At 45.3% G+C, this 18126-nt stretch overlaps 1 pseudogene; it reads left to right on the forward strand.

The window, feature by feature from the left end:
• The window catches only part of LOC137522256 (sacsin-like), an 87586-nt pseudogene that overhangs the window by 49715 nt on the left and 19745 nt on the right, over window positions 1-18126 (forward strand).

Here is an 18126-nt window from a genome sequence, read left to right on the forward strand (position 1 = left end):
CGATAAACACAATTTGGCCCATCCATTAACATTAGCTGAGCGTTTAGGGAAATCTCTAGTGTTTTGAAAACATCCCTAAACTCTCAGAAAATCGCTCTGGTGGGTTCCAGCCCTCCCTCTGGTCACGTCAGTATTTCCTGCTCTGCCTTATGACTGGTGCAAATGTATGCGGGTTGGAAGTGATCCATTCCCCAGCTGAATACATTTTCATACAATTTGCATTAACTCAGAATTTTATTATTGCTACATTTATTTTTATTATTGTTGTCGTTTTTTTTTTCTTATTATTATTCTACAGCAGGCTATTGCAGTGTGGTTTCCGGTGTGGAGGTAACTGGCAGCCTCCATGTAAGTCTGTGGCATGCTTATCTATTGCAGTGAATGTCCTGCTTTTGTGACGCTGGAGTAGCTGTCAGGCTCTGTACAGGAGAAGTGTTGCCCTGCAGTGATGTGGTGTGCATATGTACAGTGCTAACGGGTATAACCAGTGGCGTAGCAGAGGTTGCGACTACACCAGGGCCCTTGGGCCAGAGGGGCCCCAAGAGGCTCTCCCTCAACCGTAGTATTAGCTCTTTACTGGCCCTGTGCTGGTAATAATCACTTCTATAGATACTTTGAATAGTAGTAATCATTAACACACTGTTCCCCATCCCCTTCTTACACCTCTAATACTGTGCATATCCTGGGCAGGTTTGGTGCGCCACATCAATGGTTATGTAGAGTGCTTGTGAGGGCCCAATGTAAAATGTGCACTGGGGCCCATAGCTCCTTAGCTATGCCCAGGGCTAGATTTACCATAAGGCACTGTAGGCATGTGCCTTCAGGCGCCTGGAGAGGGTGAGGTGGCTTACTCCTCTCCCCAAACACCTCCTTTCCTATGCAGAGTCCTGATGAGAGAGAGGTTACTCATCTTGCTCTCAGCATTCCTCTGACGATATCTCCCTTCAGTCAGGGTTCCACTAGATGCCAAATACTTGGGGGCAACACTAGCTACTTAATATTGAGGGTACTTCTGGCTATCTAATACTAAGGGGCACCTGTAGCTACCTATGATGGGTAAGGGAGGAGTGACAGCTGGGACAGCCAGCACACTTGCACTGCGGTTCGGCGGGGGTTTGTAGGTTCATGGAAGGCGGAGTCTAGGGTGCCAGGACACCTGTGCCTATAGGCTCCTGTGAGGTAAATCCAGGCCTGGCTACGCTACTGAGTATAACTTACATACGCCAGCCTCTCCTGTAAAATTCATGTGTCCTTTAATTCAAAATAACGAAGGCAAGTAATTGACCCAAATGATCTCAAAAAGGTCACTCCCAGACCTAAACTTAAAGGAATACTGTAGGGGGTCGGGGGAAAATTAGTTGAACTCACCCGGGCCTTCTAATGGTCCCCGCAGACATCCTGTGCCCGCGCAGCCACTCACCGATGCTCCGTCCCCGCCTTCGGTTCACTTCTGGAATTTCAGACTTTAAAGTCTGAAAACCACTGCGCCTGTGTTGCCGTGTCTTTGCTACCGCTGACGTCACCAGGAGCGCACTGTGCAGGCCCAGTATGGTCTGTGCCTGCGCAGTACACTCCTGGTGACATCAGCGGGAGCCAGGACACGGCAACGCAGGCGCAGTGGTTTTCAGACTTTAAAGTCTGAAATTCCAGAAGTGAACCGGAGGCAGGGCTGGAGCATCGGTGAGTGGCTGCGCGGGCACAGGATGTCTGCGGGGACCATTAGAAGGCCCGGGTGAGTTCAACTAATTTTCCCCCGACCCCCTACAGTATTCCTTTAACACCTGGTAAGAGAGGTATGTTGAGGCTGCAATATTTATTACCTTTTAAGCAATACCAATTGCCTGGCTGGCTGTGCTGCTGATCTTTGGCTGCAGTAATATCTGAATCACACACCTGAAGGAAGCAAGCAGCTAATCCAGTCAGGCTTCAGTCAGAAACCTCTGATCTGCATGGTTGTTCAGGGGCTATGGCTAAAAGTATAAAGCCTGGCACACACATTCAATTTTGATTGGCCAATCACTAGAAATTGATTAAAGGACAACTGCAGTGAGAGGAATAAAGTGGCTGCCATATTTATTTGATTTAAAAAAAAAATACTAGTTGCCTGGCTGTCCTGCTGGTCCTCTGCCTCGAATACATTCAGCCCTAGACCCTGAACAAGCATGCAGCAGATCAGACGTTTCTGACATTCTCTAACAAGATTAGCTGTATGCTTGTTACAGGTGTCATTCAGACACTACTGCAGCCAAATAGATCAGCAGGGCTGCCAGGCAACTGGCATTGTTTAAAAGGAAATAAATATGGCAGCGTCCATATTCTGCTTACTTCATTTGTACTTGAAGATGAAATGGAGCCCTAGGCAGGATAGCACTTTTTGCTGATGGTCACCTGGCTTTTTTTTCTATTAAGATTTGGTGGCGGCTAGCCTCCACCAGGCCCTTAGACTCTCCCCAGGCCCTAGGCATATAACTGCCTTGTGAATGATCCTCCTCTGCCAATCACTGACTGGTCACCTCCATGAAGTATGAGGGTTTTATCTACACAACCTTTTCATAGTATTCGATATCCGTCGACCCTTCAACTACGTGGAGGGGGTAAAATGGGTCAGTGATCAGAGCCAATCATAATAATAATGCAGTGACAGCGATCTGAAGCATACCTCCCCACTTTTTGAGATGTGAAAGAGGGACACTTAAGCCACACCCCTGCCACACCCCTGATCACGCCCCAGCACGCCCCTAGTCACGCATACCATAAAGATTTCATAAGAAAATATGTTGTTTTATAATTCAAACCACACTGGTCCTTTCTATCCTGGTTTATTTTCCTTGATAGTAACAGTTTACAATTAGAAACATATCAATTTATAGGATGGGAATAATGTTTAGAGTCAATCAAACACATTTTTTAGTAGAGAAATATATATATTTACATAGAAAGAGGGACAAAGTCCTGAAAGAGGGACAAATGAGGGGGAAAGAGGGACAGAGGGGCAGGGCTCCCAGAGAAGGACAGTTGGGAGGTATGATCTAGAGGGTCCGTCCCGCCTTGCCCACCTGGCATCAGGGTGGGGGGGGGGGGGGGCGCCGTTGGACATGTGACATTGTAATTCTGTTAATGTGTGGTGCTGCTCTGACATAGAGCCACATAGGGGGATGCCGTGCCTGTCTAGGTCGGGTAGAAGTGCCTCGAAAGCAAGCACAAACTCTGGATGTGGCCGGTGTTGTGTTTGATTGCGTTGCCTGTTAATTTGCGCTGCCCCGCATGCGCAATAGGAGACTGTGCAGCCACATTTCCTATTTAATTATGCTGCTTGTGGTAAATACTAAATATCTCCGCTTACTTACATCCTACACTGCCCACATTTTCAGGGTAGGGGGAGGGGAGGGGACAGCCATGTCACACAGAACTACCTCTATGCCAAATTGCAGCCTCCGAGCCCCGCTGGTCTCCGAGATGGGTTTCTGTTAATCTATCTCCTGAACCAGTGGAGCTCGGGGGCTGCAATTTAGCATAGAGGTCTTTCAGGAGGTCCCCTCCCTACTTTGAAAATTTGGGGAGTGTAGGATGTCTGGAAGCGGAGATATTTAGTATTTTATCACCTGCAGCAGAATCACTTCACACTGAGCATGCGTGCTACTCAGTGTGGAAGGGAGCTTCTGGGCAGCACAATCAGACATTACACCGGCAGCAATGGGAGTGTCAGAGGGCCCTTTTACACTTCATCAGTTAGGCTCCGTTATAACTGAAAGAAAACTGATTTTCAAAGTAATGCCCATGTTTTCCTATGGCACCTTTCACACTTAAAGAGAAACTCCAATCTAGAATTGAACTTTATCCCAATCAGTAGCTGATACACCCTTTTACATGAGAAATATAATGCTTTTCACAAACAGACCATCAGGGGGCGCTGTATGACTGATTTTGTGCTGAAACCCCTCCCACAAGAAGCTCTGAGTACCGCGGTACTTTTGGCAGTTTGTTACAATGTAACAAGATTCACAGACAGGAAATAGCTGCTTACAGCTGTCTCTAACAGCCAAAACAGCTAGGAGCAGCTACATAACCTGCCCACAGTAAAAATGTCACCATGTCATAAATGTCAGAATGTAAATCAGGGATTTAAAAGATTTTACAATGGGCAAACACTGACTAAATCATTTATACATAATTATGGTAAAAATGAAGCACATTTTTTACTACAATATTTTCACTGGAGTTCCTCTTTAAAGAGAAACTCTGAGGCTACGTTTCCACTGTAGCGTTACATTTTCGCCTGCAAAAAATCGTATAAGATTTTTCTGATTGGTGAAAAATCGCATGTAAATTTGTACGCGTTTTTATGCAAATTTTCGTACGCGAAAATTCGCATTTGTTACATATGCATAATCTGCCTAGTAACAGCTTAGTCATGACTGCTGACAACTTCCTGTAACTATGGATCTAATGCGAATTTTCGGGCAAGTAACGTGAAAATTTGCATTGCCTATACAAAGCATTGTACGCGAATCGTACGCGATGTCCGAAAAAAATGATACAGGACCTCAGATTTTTTGACGCGTATGAACGCGTACGAAAATTCGCATAGAGTGGAAACAGCTGCATTGACTAACATTAGTTTTAAAATCTATGCAAATTTTCTGAGCAGAAAAACTGACACAAAACGCACAAGTGGAAACCTAGCCTGACCAAGAATTGAACTTTATCCCAATCAGTAGCTGATACCCCCTTTTACATGAGAAATCTATTCTTTTTCACAAACAGACCATCAGGGGGCGCTGTATGGCTGATATTGTTATGAAACCCCTCCCACAAAGAAATTCTGAGTACGTACTCTTGGCAGTTTCCTGTTTGTGAACCCTGTTGCATTGTGGTAAATAGCTGTTTACAGCTGTTTCCAACTGCCAACACAGCAAGCAGCAGCTACATCACCTGCCAGCAGTGAAAATGTCACCATGTGTGAATGTCAGAATATAATTCAGGGATTCAAAATATTTTACAATGGGCAAACACTGACTAAATCATTTATACATAATTATTGTAAAAATGAAGCACTATTTTTATTACATTATTTTCACTGGAGTTCCTCTTTAACACGTTTTAACTGAAATCTTCTCCCCAATGCACTGCTATGGAAAAGACGCATACTAACGTGCACGGACGCGTACCAACTGATTAAAGCAGGAGGATCAGCCATACTATGCCAGGGAAAAAAACACATATATAAGTAGATAAATACTTGAGCTACTTACATAACACAAGTATTATACTGTCCACGTTTTGATTTCAGTGAATGTTATATAGTAAACTAGCTGATTGCCCGGCGTTGCCCGGGTATGTATTTGGCTAGTGTTGGCTCCGCCCACTTTTTCTAACCCTAACACACAATTACTCAATGACCAAGTTTGTGAGCTTTGCGGTCTTTGGAAACAATAATTTGCATTGAAATGAAAAAAATCTGATTGGCTGTTTGTGGCTCCACCCCTTTTCTGAATTTGAACCCCAGTCACCCAATGACCAACTGTAGCAGGTTTGAGGCCTGTGCCATTAACAGTGCAAGAATGGCAGCAATTAAATATTCCCCTTGAGAAGCAATAGGTGAAGTTTGATTCACTTTTGTAGGCTCCACCCACTTTTCTGAATATTTAACCCAGTCACCCAGTGACCAACTGTGCAAAGTTTGAGAACCCTACCATTAACAGTGTAAGTATGGCTGCAGTTTACATTTTCCCAGTGAAATTTGCATTTGTCTCCACCCACTAATGACGTGGAACTGCCTGTGTATGTATTTGACCGGTTTTGGCTCCGCCCACTTTTTCTAACCCTAATGCACGAACACTCAATGACCAAGTTTGTGAACTTCGGGGTCTTTGGCATCAATAATTTGTATATTCCCATAGAAATTAAACAAATCAGATTGGCTGTCTGTGGCTGCACTCCTCTCCAACATTTGAACCCCAGTCACCCAATGACCAACTATAGCAGGTTTGAGGCATCTGCTACAGCCCCGTTTCTATGGGTGTGTGATACGTGCAATCGCCCGGGGTGCTTTATTGTGCGGCAGGAGGGGGGGCGCCGGAGCGGGGGAACGGACATAATAGTTATAACTCACCTTCTTCATCCGTTCCCCGCAGTTTCAATATCTTTCCTCTCCCGGCGTCCGTCGCCTGGTAACAGCGCCCCCTGTGATGACATACCGCATGTCATCACAGGAAGCACTGTGACTAATGAGATAGATGCCGGGAAAGGAAGGACATTGAAGCAGCGCGGGTTCGGCGGAAGCAGGTGAGTTATTACTATTATGTTCGCTCCCCCCGCTCCTGCGCCCAACTCATACCGCCCATACCAACTAACCTAAACTGTGGGAACCTACCTAACTAACCTAAACTGCAGGAACCTACCTATTTATCCTACACTGCAGGAACCTACCTACCTAACTAACCTATACTGCGGGAACCTACCTAACTAACCTATACTGCGGGAACCTACCTAACTAACCTATACTGCGGGAACCTACCTAACTAACCTATACTGCGGGAACCTACCTAACTAACCTATACTGCGGGAACCTACCTAGCCAAGCTATACTGTAGGAACCTACCTAACTATCCTATACTGCGGGAACCTACCTAACTAACCTATACTGCGGGAACCTACCTAACTAACCTATACTGCGGGAACCTACCTAACTAACCTATACTGCGAGAACCTACCTAGCCAAGCTATACTGTGGGAACCTACCTAACTATCCTATACTGCGGGAACTTACCTAACTAACCTATACTGCGGGAACCTACCTAACTAACCTATACTGCGGGAACCTACCTAGCCAAGCTATACTGCGGGAACCTACCTAACTATCCTAAACTGCAGGAACCTACCTATCTAACCCATACTGGGGGGACCTACCTATCTAACCTATACTGGGGGAACCTACCTATTGAACCTATACTGGGGGAACCTACCGATCTAACCCATACTGGGGGAACCTACCTATCGAACCTATACTGCGGGAACCTACCTATCTAACCTATACTGCGGGCACCTACCTATCTAAACTATACTGGGGGCACCTACCTATCTAACCCACACTGGTGGCAACTATACGGGCTACCCTATACTGGAGGCACCAACGTAGATAACCTATAAAGCAGGCACCTACCTATCTAACCTACACTGGGGGCAACTATGCAGGCTACCCTATACTGGAGGCACCTACGTAGCTAACCTGTTCAACCTGTACTGCGGGCACCTATGCCTGGCTCCATGGGGGTGGGGTGGGGGGCGATTTTTACACCCTCGCCCTGGGTGAAATTTAGCCTAGAAACTGCTCTGATCTGCTAATACCAGTGTAAAAATGGCAGCAATTTAAATATTCCTTTTGAAAATCAACAGGTGAATTTTGACTATTTTGGCTATTTTGGCTATTATAGGCTCCACCCACTTCCCTGAATATTAATCTCAGTCACCCAGTGACCATCTTGGCAAAGTTTGAGATCCCTGCCATTAACAGTGAAGAAGGGCTGCAGTTTACATTTTCCCATTGAAATTTGTTTTTGGCTCCGCCCACTTTTTGTAAACTGGACACACAGTCACTCAATGACCATGTTTGTGAGCTTTGGGTCCTTGGCATCAATAATTTGTATTTTCCCAGTGAAATGAAACATCTGATTGGCTGTTTGTGGCTCTATCACAGGCATGGGCAAACTTGGCCCTCCAGCTGTTAAGGAACTACAAATCCCACAATGCATTTGCCTTTATGAGTCATGACTGTGGCTGTCAGACTCCTGCAATGCATTGTGGGACTTGTAGTTCCTCAACAGCTGGAGGGCCAAGTTTGCCCATGCCTCCTCTATCCCCTTTTCTGAATTTGAACCCCAGTGACCCAATGATCAACTGTACCAGGTTTGAGGCTTGTGCCATTAACAGTGCAAGAATGGCAGCAATTTTAATATTCCCTTTGAAAATCAACAGGTGAATTTTGATTGTTTTTTTAGGCTCCACCCACTTTTCTGTATAATAATCTGTGCCATTAACAGTGCAAGAATGGCAGCAATGTAAATATTCCCCTTGAAAATCAAAAGATGAATTTTGATTGGCTGCTGTACACTCCACCCACTTTCCTAAATATTAATCCTAGTCACCCAGTGGCCAACTGTGTCAAGTTTGAGAACCCTGCCAATAACAGAATGGCTGAAATCAATCTAACAAATCTGATTGGCTGTTTGTGGCTCCACCGCCTTTAGTGAATTTGGTCCCCAGTCACCCAATTACTGACTGTATCAGGTTTGAGGCCTCTGCCATTAACAGTGTAAGAATGGTAGCAATGTAAATATTCCCCATGAAAATCAATAGCTGAATTTTGATTGGCTGTTGTAGGCTCCACCCACATTTCTGAATAATAATCCCAGGCACCCAGTGGCCAATTGTATCAAGTTTGGGAACCCTGCCATGTAAAAAATTAAGTTTCTGGCACCGCCCACTTTTTGTAACCTTGACATATAGTCACTCAATTACCAAGTTTATCAGCTTTGGGATCCTTGGTATCAATACTTTGTATATCTGATTGGCTGTTTGTGGCTCCGCCCCTTTCTGAATTTGAACCCCAGTCACCCAGTGCCCAGCTGTACCAGGTTTGAGGCATCTGCTATTAACAGTATAAGAATGGTTGCAGTTTAAATATTCCCTTTGACAATCAAAAGTTGAATTTTGATTGGCTGTTGTAGGCTCTACCCACTTCCCAAAATCTTAATCACATTCACTCAATGACCAACTGTGCAAAGTTTGACAACCCTGCCATTAACAGTGTAAGAATGGCTGCAGTTTATATTTTCCCAGTAAAATGTGTTTTTGGCTCCACCCACTTTGTGTAACCTTGTCACACAGTCACTCAATGACCAATTTTGTGAGCTTTCAGGTTCCTGGCATCAAAATTGTGTGAATGGAAGCAGTTTATCCAGCAAAGAAATCTGATTGGCTGTTTGTGGCCCCGCCCCTTTAGTGAATTTGGACCCCAGTCACCTAATGACTGACTGCAGCAAGTCTGAAGCCTCTGCCATAAACAGTGTAAGAATGGCAGCAGTTTAAATATTCCCCTTTAAACGCAATAGGTGAATTTTGATTGGCTGTTGTAGGCTCCACCCACTTTCCAAAATCTTAATCTTATTCACCCAGTGGCGAAGTGTGGCAAGTTTGAGAACCCTGCGATTAACAGTGTAAGAATGGCTGCATTTTTTCCCATTTAAAAGGAATGGCTGAATTTTGATTGGCTGTTTTATGCTCCACCCGCTTTTCCTGGATTTGTAACCTCGGTCACCAAGTGACCAACTGTGCCAAGTGTGGGGACTCTGGCTTGATTACTGTGAGAATGGCAGCCTTTTACATTTTTTCCATTGACTTGAATGGGTGGAATCTGATTTGCTGTTTGTAGCTCCGCCCAGGTGGGCAGGGGGGCCGCGAGACCCCCAGAACCTATCATCCCAGGTAGTAAGGAACCTGTATACCAAGTTTCGTTCAAATCGGTCAAGGGGTTTTCGAGTGATCGCGGCACATACACACACACACACATACACACACACACACACACACACACACATACATCCGATTTTATATATATAGATATAGTAACACAGTTTGGTTAAGGGTACTTTCACAGGAGGACGTTGCGTTTTGATGCGACGTTAAAGTCACAACGCAAACTCACAACGCAACGCCCCAAAAAAGTCGCACAGCAACTCTATGCCCCGTTATCGTCGCATACAGTAGGCATACCGGCAATGAAAAGTATGCTTCCAAGTCATTACTGAGCATGTGCAAACAGTCCAACGCAGCTAATAACGCGTATAACACACAGCATGCAGCACTTTCTAATAATGCTACACGTTACACACAAACGCAATGTGTGTACTGCGAATGTCGCGCAGACTTAGTATTGCTGTGCGTTAGACCGTGTTGAAACATTTTTTAAAGTGTGACTCTAGCGTTGCACTGTGAAAGAGGCCTAAAAGAAGACATCCAGCCATCAAGTTCAACCAGAAAGAAAAAAATACAATAAACTGTCCTGAACCAGCACATATCCCAATTGATCTATGGGAAGGCAAAAAAAAACTTACAAGGCCTGTACCAATTAGCCTTAAAGAAACTCTGAAGCGAGAATAAAACTCGCTTCAGAGCTTATATTCAGCAGGCGTATATCAAAAAAGGGCGCCTGGAAAAAAGGGCGCGGGGTGTAGCCGAAATTATAAGTTTGAATGCAAAACCGTATTTTCCGTTTAAGAGGTTATAAATATAATTTAATGCTAAATACGTTAAATAAACGGAAATGAAATGGCAAAATACCGTCTATAACAGTAAACGAATTCTGAAATAAAACGTCAAATAGCGTCTATAGCAAAAACGATATTTATACTTGTATTAAGCATAGTACTAGAATGGTAGGTTTTACAGGTATTTTACTACAATTATACCTAAGTTTAGGGTCACAGATATCTCTCCTTATCCCTATCCCTCACACCTAGACCCCCCTTTGTGTAAATATACATAATGTAATAAATTGTATATATTACATATATTGTACTATAACTATACCTAACCTTACTCTCATACAGAGCCCTCCCTATACCTATCCCTAACCCCTAGACCCCCCTGGTGGTGTGTAAACCTAAGACTCCCCTGGTGGTGCCTAAACCTAAGACCCCCCTGTTGGTGCCTAAACCTAAGACTCCCCTGGTGGTGCCTAAACCTAAGACCCCCCTGTTGGTGCCTAAACCTAAGACCCCCCTGTTGGTGCCTAAACCTAAGACTCCCCTGGTGGTGCCTAAACCTAAGACCCCCCTGTTGGTGCCTAAACCTAAGACTCCCCTGGTGTTGCCTAAACCTAAGACCCCCCTGGTGGTGCCTAAACCTAAGACCCCCTGGTAGTGCCTAAACCTAAGACTCTCCTGGTGGTGCCTAAAACTAACCACCCCCCTGGTGGTGTATATTGCACTGTATGTATACCTAACCCTCCCTGTACCTATCCCTAACCCCTAGACCCCCCTGGTGGTGCCTAAACCTAAGACCCCCTGGTGGTGCCTAAACCTAAGACTCCCCTGGTGGTGCCTAAACCTAAGACCCCCCTTCTGGTGCCTAAACCTAAGACCCCCCTGGTGGTGCCTAAAGCTAACCACCACCCTGGTCCTAACCCTCCCTGTACCTATCCCTAACCCCTAGACCCCCTAGTAATGCCTAAACCTAACCATCCCCACTGCACAAAACACGCTAAACACATATAAACAATAATATATTTAATCCTTAAAATACTTCACTCCAAATAACATGAATAAAATAATTTATATATTTGTAATAGAATAACTAGCCTTAAAATCACGTAGAAATCTTAAAATAACAGTAATTTGTAATAGAATAACTAGCCTTAAAATCACGTAGAAATCTTAAAATAACAGTAATATTTAAAGCGATATTTTAGTAACTATAATCAACGCATTAGAAGTGTAAAAACAAAGTTAATACCATAAGCGATGTATTTCTAATACAATCAGCTTTAGAAACGTTATTCAAGCATTATACATATGAAAACTAATTTTAAATGATAAAAGAAGTGTAAACGAAATTTTAGTTGTTATAGTTTTATAAGCGCATTTTTAAAACGAAAAAACTAGTTAAAACCCATATAAGCGAAATTTACAAACGGGAAAATAAGTATAATACAAAGTTTAAACAAACTTGTAAACGATATTTGTTATAAACTTTATCCTGTAAACGAAAACCTTTGTTAACACGATCCCTGTAAACGCTATTTCTCGTGCGCCCTTTTTTCCTGTCGGGCGCCGAATAGCCGATATTTTGCATTGCAGTCTATGGCGGCGCCCTTTTTGTCCACTATCCCTGTGCGCCCTTTTTTACTAGTTCCATTCAGCAGGGGCAAGTGTGCCCCTGCTAAAACGCCGCTATCACGCGGCTAAACGGGGGTCCCTTACCTTCCAAATCCCCTCGTGGTGCCCGGGGATCTCTTCCTGGTGAGGCAGCAGGGCTAATCTCCGCCTCTTCCCCGCCCCTCTCAGTCTTCCTTCACTGAGAGGGGCCGGGCGGGGGAGAGGCGGCGATGCGCCGCTGATAGACACGCTGAGAGGCTGCGACTGTTAGCCCTGCCTCAACAGCAGCAAAATCTACGACCAAGTTGGTCGTGGATTTTGCAGGGGGGAATTTGGGAGGTAAGGGACCCCCGTTCAGCCGTGGGATAGCAGCGTTTTAGCAGGGGCACACATGCCCCTGCTGAATATAAGCTCTTAAGTGAGATTTATTTTCGCTTCAGTGTCTCTTTAAAAGGGAAAAATTCCTTCTTTACTCCAGATGGCAGTCAGATAAGTCCCTGGATCAAATCTTCTGGGATTCATCTATTATAGCCATGGATGCCCTTCAATAGAGTGACCATATTTTTGTGGGTCCAACCTGGGACGTGGGGGGGCGGCGCGCGCGAAAAGTGGGGAGGACTGAGCGCGCAGCGGCGAAGACTGGGGGGGTTGTTGCGCCGCGCCGAAAAAATGGGCGTGGCCATGACATTGTATGGGCGGAGCTAACGTAATGATGTAACAGCGAGGCATAAGAAAGCAGTGTTTACGCCATGATGTGGACAAACGAGACTTTGCATCATGGGTGTGCAGAAACTGTGTGATGCTAATAGTATACCGTAACCACAAAGCAGCAAACATAGCCATCTATGACCAATCAAATAATAAATGTAGTAACAGTTACCCCGGACACCATAAAATAAACGCAATAGGCAACATGTCAGCACAAAATAACCGCAATGCGGGCAACATGTCAGTACAAAATAAACGCAATGCGGGCAACATGTCGGTACAAAATAAACGCAATGCGGGCAAACATTTCACCAGAAAAGAAACGCACTGCGGGCAAACATTTCGCTAGAAAAGAAACGCACTGCGGGCAAACATTTCGCTAGAAAAGAAACAATGCGGGCAAACATTTCACCAGAAAAGAAACGCACTGCGGGCAAACATTTCGCTAGAAAAGAAACAATGCAGGCAAACATTTCCCCAGAAAAGAAACGCAATGCGGGCAAACATTTCGCTAGAAAAGAAACAATGCGGGCAAACATTTCGCTAGAAAAGAAACGCAATGCGGGCAAACATTTCACCTGGAAAAGAAACCTAATGCGGGCAAACATTTCACCTGGAAAAGAAACCTAATGCGGGCAAACATTTCACCTGGAAAAGAAAGCATTTACTCACCTGGCAGAAGTGTCCGGCCTCTGGCGCGCTGCTCCGTCCCGGGACCGTCTTGTTCCTCCTGCTCTTCTCTCCCGCGCTGACAGGGCTACGGCAAGATGGCGCCCGAAGCCCTGTACTGTACAAATAGGTCTCCAGTACAGGGCTTCCGCAGCCATCTTGCCGTAGCCCTGCTCGCCTGCCGGTGTCGGAAACAGACACCGGAAGAGGAGGCTGGAGCGGGGCTGCAGGCAATGAACTGGCACAGCGTCTATAGACGCCGCTGCCAGTTCATTGAGGAGAGAGTGGCCAGAGTCCCGAGGCCGGGACGTCCCGCTGCTGAAAGCGGGACGTTTCCCGGGACCTCATTAAGCCTGGGACAGCGGACCCCGAATCCGGGACGCGTCCCGGGCAATCCGGGACGTCTGGTCACTCTACCTTCAATGCAAGGAAAGCATCCAAGCCCTCTTTAAATGCAGATATAGAGTTTGCCATAACTTCTTCCGCTAGTCTGTTGGTACAACTCTAGGAACAAAAAGCTCATCTGCCAAGCGTTTGTATTGCCCTGTGATGTATTTATGCCTGTTAATCAGGTCACTGTTCAGTTGCCTTTTTTCCAAGCTAAATAAGCCCAGTGTGCTTATTGTCGCTGAGTGCTTCCAAAGACTGTCAGCTCCGTACTACTCACGTGCATGCGCTGTAGGAAACCACCTGTTTTTGGAAGCTCAGGAACACGATTGCTTCTGAGGGCTCCTAGCGGCGGCACTGTTGAACAGGGAACAGCACTGGAACAATTCCACCAACAGAGAATAGGGAAGGCTCTGAAGGATCCAGAGCCTTCCCTCTCTGTAGGTAAGTATCTAACTTGTTTTACTTTAATTATACATGTTCACTTGAAGTGTAGGTTATAATCTAAAGAACAGGAGTCCGATCTCTTTTAAGAAGAAAACAAAAACAAAAAACATATATTACTATTCTTTGCTCATGTAGCTTTCTGCTCTTCCAGGTCCAGCTCTTCTGGCCTACAACAATGAGGTGTTCTCTGACCAAGACTGGGACGGGATCCAGAGGCCCGGTAACAGCATCAAGCGCAAAGATCCGGACACGGTGGGAAGATTTGGACTTGGGTTCAACTCCGTGTACCATATTACAGGTCGGTATGAAGTGAGGTTGAGGGTATCAGAGTAAGCACAAGTTGGTACATGTGTGATATGGATCCAGCAGTAGACCAATCCAAAAATCTCAATAAACTAGGGACCGACCGTTCACCCTTGACCACTAATCTGTTCACAACATGCTGTGCTTGTCCTTGCTGTGAACTGTTAAGGAGAACTTGGAACAAAAAAAGTTCCCCTGGGGGGTACTCACCTCGGGAGGGGGAAGCCTCAGGGTCCCAATGAGGCTTCCCACTCCCCTGTAGCTGCAGGCAATCCAGCGCTGGCTCCCCCGAAGTGTCCGGCAATCCTCCCTCGACAAGCCTGATAAGCGCTGATTTATTTACTTTTCCTGGCTCCAGCGGAGGCACTGTTGTAGCTCTCCACACGGAGATAGGCAGAAATAGCTGATCTCCGTCGGGTCCGCTCTACTGCGCAGGAGCAGGAGACTTGCGCCTGCGCAGTAGAGCGGCCCGACAGCGATCGGCTATTTCCACCTATCTCCGAGCGGAGAGCCAATACTGCACCTGCACTTGAGCCGGGAAGGTAAATATTTACATCCCCACTGTTCGGGGAGCTTTATCTCTGCCACCATTTGACCGAGGAGAATGGGGGAAGCCTCAATAGGATCCAGAGGCTTTCCCCACCCCAGGTGAGTACCCCCCAGGGGAGGTTTTTCTCATTACAGGTTTTCTTTAAGGTGGTTACCCGTTTGCAGAGTTGACGTCCTTCTACCAACCATCTTTAGAGGAGAATGAACTTGCTTTCTACAAGTGCTTCCCCCACTATCATCATATTGAGAGGGGTGATCTGGCAGCTTTCCTGCTGTCAGTGTCAGAGTGAGATGTCTAGCACCTTCCCTATTAGCCTCCAATAGTAGACCTTTGTGTATTGCTAATTAGCCTTCAATAGTAGACAATTTGTGTATTGCTATATGCACACGTTAGATTATCCTCTGCCCTGGCTGAGTTTAAAGACCGTCTCAGCCGAGAATCTAGCCCCTCCTTCTTTAGTATAGATGGAGGTGTAGTGCAGCTATAATAACTAAAGGTAGCCATACATCTAGCGACGATGGGCAGATTCAACCAAGAGACCAATCTCTCTCTATTACACACATAGCAGAAGCAGAGCGAAGTGAGAAATGATCACTAGATACTTTGATACTAGATATTTAAAAATAGCAGCTATGCAATAGCAGCTTTAATAGCAAATAAACTATACTTGTAGTTTGGAAACATACGATATTACTTGTGCACAAAAACAAATATATACGATAACTGTATGAGTAATAAAAAGAAGGAAAATGTGTTTGTATTCAATCCAATAGTGATTGGCCAATGACTGATCAATTTTGCCACCACCATGTAGCATAAGGGCCAACCGATTTTGTATAATATGAGGAGATTGTATAGGTACACTTTCAAACTACATGGAAATGGTCAAATGTGGCCAATGATTGGCCAATCAAAATTTGTGTGTCAGGCTTAAAATACTTAAAATATGTTTGGTATTAGAGTACTTGTTTGCCTACTCTTTAGTACTTTTTTAATTGCTAAGTGCTGAGAAGTTACTCTTTAGACAAGGTGAAAACGCATCTCCTGGCGGAAAATGCAGGAAAAAAAGCTTATTGGAGCCGTAGTATCTTTGTACTTGCTTTTAGCAATGGCCCGTGATATGCTATGAATTGTGGCTTTCATGCAAATGATATGTGGCTTGAAATTGGACCAGTCATCAGTATCGGCAGAAAGTGCCTCTGATTGGCCATAACCCACTTTGCATCGAATTTGCATGCTAACAGAAATAATTAGCATCCCACTGACTATATTTACTTTTTTCTGCATATGAACAGTTTATTAACAGCTTCCTGTAGTGAATTAATTTCCTGCAACGCCTTCTCACATTCGTATATGTCCTGTTTCCTACCAGATTACCCAGCCATCTTCAGTGGAAACAATTTTGGCTTTCTGGACCCCCAGGAAGAGATCTTGCACAGAGGAGGTCGTCTGTGGAACATTGAGAAAGATGGCCGTGAGATAGAGGAACTTTCAGATCAATTTCAACCTTTCCAAAAGGCCTTGGAGTCCCTTGACGTGGGCTCCTGGGAGGAAATTCGCCATTCCGGACATTTCAGGGGAACCCTCTTTCGTTTCCCTCTCCGATTAGATCCTTCTGAAATTTCAGAAAACATTTACAGTTCAGAGAGGGTCCAAGAGCTGTTTGAGTCTTTCATAAAAGATGCCAGCATCAGCCTTCTTTTCCTCCGTCACGTGACTAGAGTGTCTCTGAAGAAAATTGACAAGGAAGGAGTGCTAACACCACTCTTAAGCACTGTTGTTTCTATTGAAGAGACCCATGAAAGCACTACAGCTGGGCTGGATGTTAAAACACACCTGAAAGTTACTACACTAACACGTTGTGGAAGTGAAGAGGAAGAAAGTAAGTGGTTGGTGACCTCTTGTGCTGTCCAAGATGACTTATTTCCAGACTTGACAGAGTTGAGCATCAAACTCTGCAACAAACCATCACTTGACCTGGCATACCCCTTATCTGAGACCAATATGGACTTGTATGGAGGTCGGTTAAGTTGCATTTTGCCCCTTCCAGACAAAGTGGAGAATCGGACTGGTCTACCCTTATTAATAAATGGGTGTTTTGATCTTACTGATGACAGGAGAAGCTTGAAGTAGCTTGAAGTAGACCAGCAACATGATGAAGCTGCCAAGTGGAACCATATCCTGGTGGAACAGGTTTTGCCTCTGCTATATACACATGCAGTCCGTAATGTGGTTGCTCTTGTCAAGTTGTCCAAAATTCCAGCAGAAGTGGCACAAAGCATTTGGCCGGACCCAGAAAAGACACAACATAAACACAAATGGCATACTCTTGTAAATAAAATAGCCATGAACTTGGTGAAAGAAAGCGTTTTTCAAACAGCTGACCAGTCTTACTGGATAACTGCAAAAGAGGCGATTTTTCTAGTTTCTGAACATGAAGACCACCATGCTGGTTTAGAGGAGCTTCTTCTGTTACTGAAAGTTCCACTAGTTAAAGTTCCAAGACATGTCTACTCAACCCTCCAGCTAGCCTCAAAACCAAATCCTGTTTCTCCACATTTGGTGAGGCAGAAGTTACGCAACAGCAAGATGTGGCATCCGTTCTCACAAGAAAAAAAGCAATCCATTCTGAAGTATATCATCAGCGATGGACAGTACACCGAGCTGCTGAATCTTCAACTAGTACCCTTAGCAGATGGATCCTTCACAAGTTTCCAAAATGCAGAGGACAGCATGATTTACATAGACAGTGAAGACTTTCCTAGGTAAGCTTCTTCCATCTCTGGTCTTGTAGTCCTAGGGTATTTTGTTGGTGAAAAAGTTGTTTTAATCTGTAGCCATTGAAAGCCTGTCTTCACTGGTGTAACAATAGGGCCTGCTCGGGGCCGTTTTGGGGGGCTGGAGGGGACGCAACATGAGGGGAAAGCCATGCCCATAGTCGGCGAGGAGGGGGGAAGGTCCCCCCCCTCCCTCACCTCGGGACTCTCCCCTCTGCGCTCACCTCCAGCTTAAATTACTGTCTGGGCAGCGGCGGGCAGTGTCTGGGCAGCGGCAGCTACATACCTTCTGTGCGCTCCAGCGTGTGTTCCTTTCTCTAGTCTCTGACGCAACTTCCTGTTTATACAGGAAGTCTCGCTGGAGAGCACGGAAGGTATGTAGCTGCCGCTGCCCAGACAGTAAATTAAGCTG

Source organism: Hyperolius riggenbachi, chromosome 6, assembly GCF_040937935.1.
Source record: "Hyperolius riggenbachi isolate aHypRig1 chromosome 6, aHypRig1.pri, whole genome shotgun sequence".
In the NCBI taxonomy this organism is placed as follows: domain Eukaryota; kingdom Metazoa; phylum Chordata; class Amphibia; order Anura; family Hyperoliidae; genus Hyperolius; species Hyperolius riggenbachi.